This window comes from Planococcus citri, chromosome 3, assembly GCF_950023065.1.
Source record: "Planococcus citri chromosome 3, ihPlaCitr1.1, whole genome shotgun sequence".
NCBI lineage: Eukaryota > Metazoa > Arthropoda > Insecta > Hemiptera > Pseudococcidae > Planococcus > Planococcus citri.
In genome coordinates, this window is record NC_088679.1 from 294,855 (window position 1) to 300,854 (window position 6,000).

At 40.0% G+C, this 6,000-nt stretch overlaps 1 protein-coding gene across 1 annotated transcript in view; it reads right to left on the reverse strand.

Moving 5' to 3' along the window:
• The window catches only part of LOC135840728 (receptor-type tyrosine-protein phosphatase N2-like), a 30,803-nt gene extending 26,632 nt beyond the window's left edge, over positions 1-4,171 (reverse strand). The window contains exon 1 of the mRNA XM_065357387.1: positions 4,005-4,171. The gene's annotated coding sequence lies outside the window, so the exon portion shown is untranslated. The remainder of the gene's footprint in view (positions 1-4,004) is intronic.
• Positions 4,172-6,000: the final 1,829 nt, after the last annotated feature.

Sequence of the window (6,000 nt, forward strand, 5' to 3'; positions counted from 1 at the left end):
ACTGTAGATGACGTTTATCATCTCAATGTACATAATTTTTGCTTTTTTATCAGAAATGAGCCAGTTGTCAATCACTAGATATCAAAATGCATAATTGTCCAGTGGTTGACATAGTCTACCTACACAATGTGAATTTTGTAATTAAGTTTACTCCCTTCCTTTTATTTGGCTTTGATAATGTCATTTTTTACCTATTACATGAAATTTTAAAGAATCTATATATATTAAAAGAATCGTGTAGAAAAACCTTGATAGAGTCCGCCAGCCTCTTCTACTGAACCGATTTCAACGAATTTTTTTTTAAAACGTTCCTTTTGACGTGTAGATATGTCATCAAGAAAAAAAAATTGAAAATTTTGAAATTAAGGGCTGAAAAAATTGAAAAAACACGTTTTCTATTGTGTTTAAACAATAGAATTTCGAATAGAAACCTTGATAGAGTCCGCCAGCCTTTTCTATTGAACCGATTTCGACAACATTTTTTTTAAAACGTTCCTTTTGACGTGTAGATATGTCATCAAGAAAAAAAGTCGGAAATTTTCAAATTAAGGGCCGAAAAAATTGAAAAAACACTTTCTCTATTGTGTATAAAATGCACGTTTTACAGAATACAATGCGCACGGACAACAATACACTCAGAACGTTGCTATGTGGGCGTGTTTACAGCATAGGGGTGTTGAGGAGGGAATGTTGTTGTTGTGTTGTGAGTTCCAAAAAAGCAGTTTCTCCTATAGGACTGGCATTCATTGCTATACCTACGTCTTAGTATTTCATTTTTTAAAAACTGGTATGTGGTGTCTGTTAAAATAAAAAGGAGAGGAGGCTCTGCACTTGAGATCATTTTTGGGTTAGAATTTTATTTCAACAGTACAAATTTAAATGTTTAGTGGAACTGGAACAAATGTTTGTAAAAAAGTTGAAGTGAAGATAGAGGAAGGGTTCAGTACAGTGTAGCCAGAACTCTCTCGAGAGAGGGGGCAAAACCAGATTTTTAGGCATGAAAAATCGAAATTAGAGGTAATTTTATAAAAACCCTTCGTAATGTATGGTAATTTTATGGAAATGAAGGTGCAATTACAGCTCAAGTGAAGTGAGAACAAAATTTTTTTGAAAAAAATGGGTCCTCAAAAAACGAAAAAACAGTTCATTATTGCATGTATTATTTCAAATTTTCACATGCGGGGGGGGGGGCTGGGCAATGGCTTAAGTCACGTCCCGCCTATAGCTACGGGTTTCTATTCTTGGGATACAAATTTGACTACCTTACCTCAGATTTTCATTTAATAGGAATGAATTACTCCAGCATACTCCCCTACCTACTCATTTTATGTCATAATTTTACAAGAATTTCAATTATTTTTCTACCCAATTTTTACGTATAGAATTTCAGAAATTTTACTCTTAAAAAATGATGATGTCAAGTCAGTATAGGTAGTTATACCAGAGTAATTCAACACCCCAAATATAAATCTGAAGTGAATAGTCGGAAGTTTTTTTGAGAAAAAAATGTCGTTAATTCATAGAAATTGATACAAATATTGTTCAAACTTGATTTTTTTTCTTGAAAAATTTGATTTTTTTAAAAATTGTATTTTAGAACCAGAGTAGAATTCGCTATTGACATATTTTAGCTGATTTGCATATAGGAGCAGCCCGAGCGAAGTAAGGGGCATGGGGCATGAGTTGAGTTGTCAAAAAAGCAAGCCCCGAAGGGGCGAGAGGCCTGAGCGAAGCGAGGGCCAAGGCGAGCAGCACGAGCGAAGCGAGTGCGCGAGCCGTGGTGGGGTCTGGGTCGCGAAGCGACCTAGGGGGCGAAGCCCCCTAGTTATGATTACAAAATTCACATTTTTTACACTATGTCAACCACTGGAAAATTATGCATTTTGATATCCAGTGATTGACAACCGGCTTATTACTGATCAAAAAGTAAGAATGAAGTATATCTAGATGACCAACGTCATCTACATTTCAATACCTTTCAGGATATCTCATTAGTTTTCAGAAAAAGAATAAACTTTTTGATTTATGAAATTTATTGTAAAATACTTTCACATCAATTATGATGCTGAAATTTCACAAATTTTTTTATAAAAATTTATAACTCGAATGACGCCACATTGAAATGAGCAAAAGGTTTGAAAGTCATGGTGATGTACAAGCAAGGTATAAATTACGTCATGCTAGTATCAGTGTTGCCAAAAAATCAAACTGAATGAAGCAATTACACAAGTGTCAACCACTGGGCGGGTGTCAACCACTGGGCAGTTTACCCTATACTCGTAAGTACTGTACTTAAAAAACGCGAGAGTCTGAGAATTATTATTATTATTTTTTAGAAATAGAGGAGGGGTTTGAAACCAAAAAATCCTTCGCTATAAGATGATGAAACCGATAAAGCATTGTAAAAGTCTCCTCTTCGAGGAACGTTTCGAATCAACTCGATGTTTAGAATTCTAAATAAGAAGACAAGCGCGATAACCCGTCAGAGAGTCAGTCATTTTTGAGTTTGACGTACGTACGTACCTACCTACCTAATTGTAACACTCGAATAGGGTTTTCCATATTTTAAAAGCTCTACATAATCTTAATGCTTGATTGGTGTTGAAAGTCAGCGTCAAAATTGATCAATTTTTTCGAGTTTTTAAAATTTTGATATAGATATGTAGTTAGATACTCGTATTTACGAACACTTATTGAAAAACTTTTCGAAAGTCTGACTCATTGTCGAGAATTCGTCTCAACTTGTCACAAGTTTTTAAAAGTCAATCCGGAAATTGTACATAGGTACGACTATGTGTAATGTGTATGTGTAAAATCAGATCTACTCTAAACATCGAAAATTAATCAAAGTTTTTCCAAAGTTTACAAAAGTCTGTTGCAATAAGTACGGAATCGAAAAGTCGAACATTTTGTCATTTTTTAAAAAGTTTCTGCAAGTGTGAAACATTACATACGAGTAGACGTACCTCTACCTATGTCACGAATTGGACGAAAATTTTCAAACAGTTATCGAAAGTCCGACGACATTTACTTGTAATGTCAGAAAGTCGACGCTTATTTTTCATATAAAAAAAAGAAAATCGCTCTGCTGCAAATTTCGCTTTTTCGAGATGCAACCTTAGTACAGGTACCTACGCTACTAGGTAGGTACTTACTAGAAAGGTGCGATATAACATGGCGAGATCGAGATCGAGATATACAGGGTGCCCAGAAATATCGAGTACCCCTAAGAAAGTTTTTCATTAAAAATATACTCGTAGGTTGGCAACGTGAAATAGATGCGTATGATTGGTGGAATGTTATCTCTCCAGTCCAACAACCAATCATGTGCTATCATTATTACTCGTATCCGGTATCATTCACTGTGACCTGTGACCAACCCAAGTATTTTAGTAGAAAACTTTTTTAGGGGTACTCGATATTTCTGGGCACCCTGTAGAGAGAGGTAGGTATCTAAGTAGGTAGCAACCTGTTTAATTTGACGATATTTACATAAAGCTAAAGCTACAGAGGGCAGCACCGCCAAAAACTTGAAAAAATCGGAAAATTCGCTTCGGCAGTTGAAAATGTTAAATGGGTACCTACGAGTACCTATGTACAGTACAAGTGAGTGTACCTGTTTACAGGTGTGTGATGCAGATTACTGATGAGTGATGAGATACGAATCACAAGGCACACGTTTTTTACAAGTTTAGCTAGCTAGGTACGTACCTAGTTTGATTGTACTCGTAGGTACCATGGTGAGTAGAGTAGAGTAGAGTAGAGTAGAACAAAAGAAACGAAAGCCAGTCAGTTGTTGTTCTTATCTCGTAATCGTAGGTACACAGAGTAGGTACGGGTAGCCCCAGCCCTAGCCCTAGCCCGTACGTAGGCAATACCGAATACGCATTAATACGCGTATCACTAAGCAAACAGCTGTTTTATTTCGGCGATTAAAAATCGACACGAAAACTGGCTACAGTCGTACAAATAGCTAAGCAATGGTGAAATTGAACGTCGCTTACCTCGAAATACGCTGATCTTGGCGATTAAATCACATTTTAAATTTGAATTTCGCGCAGTAAATGGTCGACATAAAGCTCGCGAGCATTTTTCGCATCTTCGATTCAACCCGAAGCCGTAAACATAGCGTAGGTGTTTGAGTCGCAGAAAGTTCTCTTCTAGCCGTTGGAAAATTTAGGTGTAGGTAGGCAGGCAGGCAGGCAGGCAGGCAGGCGAGCCAGCGAGCCAGCGTGCGCAGCCATCAGTGTCGCGCAATCGCATCCATCGAGTGACGAGTGACGAGTGAGGAGTGAGGAGTGAGTATGTATGTAGATGTACCTCTACCTACATACTGTATTTATTTACTACCGTACTGTGTACTATGTAACGTACGAGTGGGTAGGTAGGTAGGTAGGTAGGTCTAGGTACCCATTATAAGTAGTATATGTAGTACATACTTACTCGTAGATACGTACTATGTGCTATATTGCAGTATCGCGTTCACCATGTTGAACCAAGTCGAGCTTCGCAACGAAAGTCGTCAGTCGTCCATCAAAGTGATGGTCGAAAGCAAGCAACAATCGCAATTCTGCTGGTTATCGAGTCTGTGTTGTTCGGCACCTCTACCTACTTGTAAACCTACGCACCTACAGTACAAGTGCCTGTACCTTTTTACTCGTATACCAAGGAACGCGTTTCAGATGCGAAATACGCCTACGGAGCTACGTGTAATTTATGTACACGCGAGTGTACTCGTATGCCAATTTGGCCACGACTCCGCAGTACCAAACGATTCTGGTTACAGCTAACAATGCTCGTACGAGTAGCGAGTACACAAATAACTCGTACGTACGTAGGTAGGTAGGTAGGTAGGTACCATTGTACATAGGTACCTAGTACCTACTTGTTACGCGTTGTCGTATAATATTGGCCTGCATACATCTAATTACACGCGTTCAATTTACCATGGTAACAATCGTAGGTCTAGGTACTCGTATGCGTACTGCGAAGGCGCAGTCTTGCCTACTTACGTCTACTTACCTATTTTTTTATACGTTTACGGTTTAGGTATTTATTTTTTGTTGCGCCGACGACGCGACGCGACACCTGCGGGCGATTTTGATTTCAGCATTACTGTCGGGTCGGGTAAACTGCATGTAAGCTACGCGTAGAAAATGCGCGTTCGTCAATCGTGTTTTGCCTGACTAGTGAATGACTAATTTACTCGTACGTACGAGTAGTCGAGTACTAGCGCAATACGGTGATTTGTGCGGGCCTGCGAATTCGGCGGTTGCGGTAGATAGCAGCAGATCTAGGTACGTGTACGTGTACGCATAATTATACGTCGAGTATACCAGTTGAGCCAGTTAGCTTTTAAGCTACCGTCTTTTCGTAAATTACGCTGCGTAGTGCGTGTATGGTACCGCACGACAGCGTCGACAACATCAACCATCAGCTAAGTACATAGGTATTAAAAAGCCCTAGGTAGGCCTACAACCTACTAGTACGAGTGTATGTATGGTACACTTTCTAGCAGGTGTCCTCAAGTAAAAGTACTTGCAAGAAGGTAGCGTTAGCGTTAGCGTTAGCGCTAGTACCTACTAGCACTGCCGGTGATACCGCTAAACCGACGCCGGCGCCGGAGTCGATATCGACGTCGACGTCACCGCCACGCCACCGCCAACACCACACCGCCTCCGTTGCGCATTTGGTAAACAAAACACCGAACACCGACCACCGCTAACCATCCCGGTGGTTCGCGTTCGCACAGATATGAAAACGAAAACGGTGAAAATGTTGCTGAAAAATCGATGACACAGTTGCGTCTTTTGTGTCTTGCGTCAGCGTCAGCGTAAGCGTCGACGGAAGAAAACGTGTTCATTCCAACCTGTAGAGTTGGACGACACGACGACACGACGATGACGCTGACGCTGACGCGACGAGCTACGTAATTCTCACATTGCTAGGGCGCAATGCTTCGCGGCTATTTGGCGTTTCGTCTTGTAGTTTGCGAGCAAG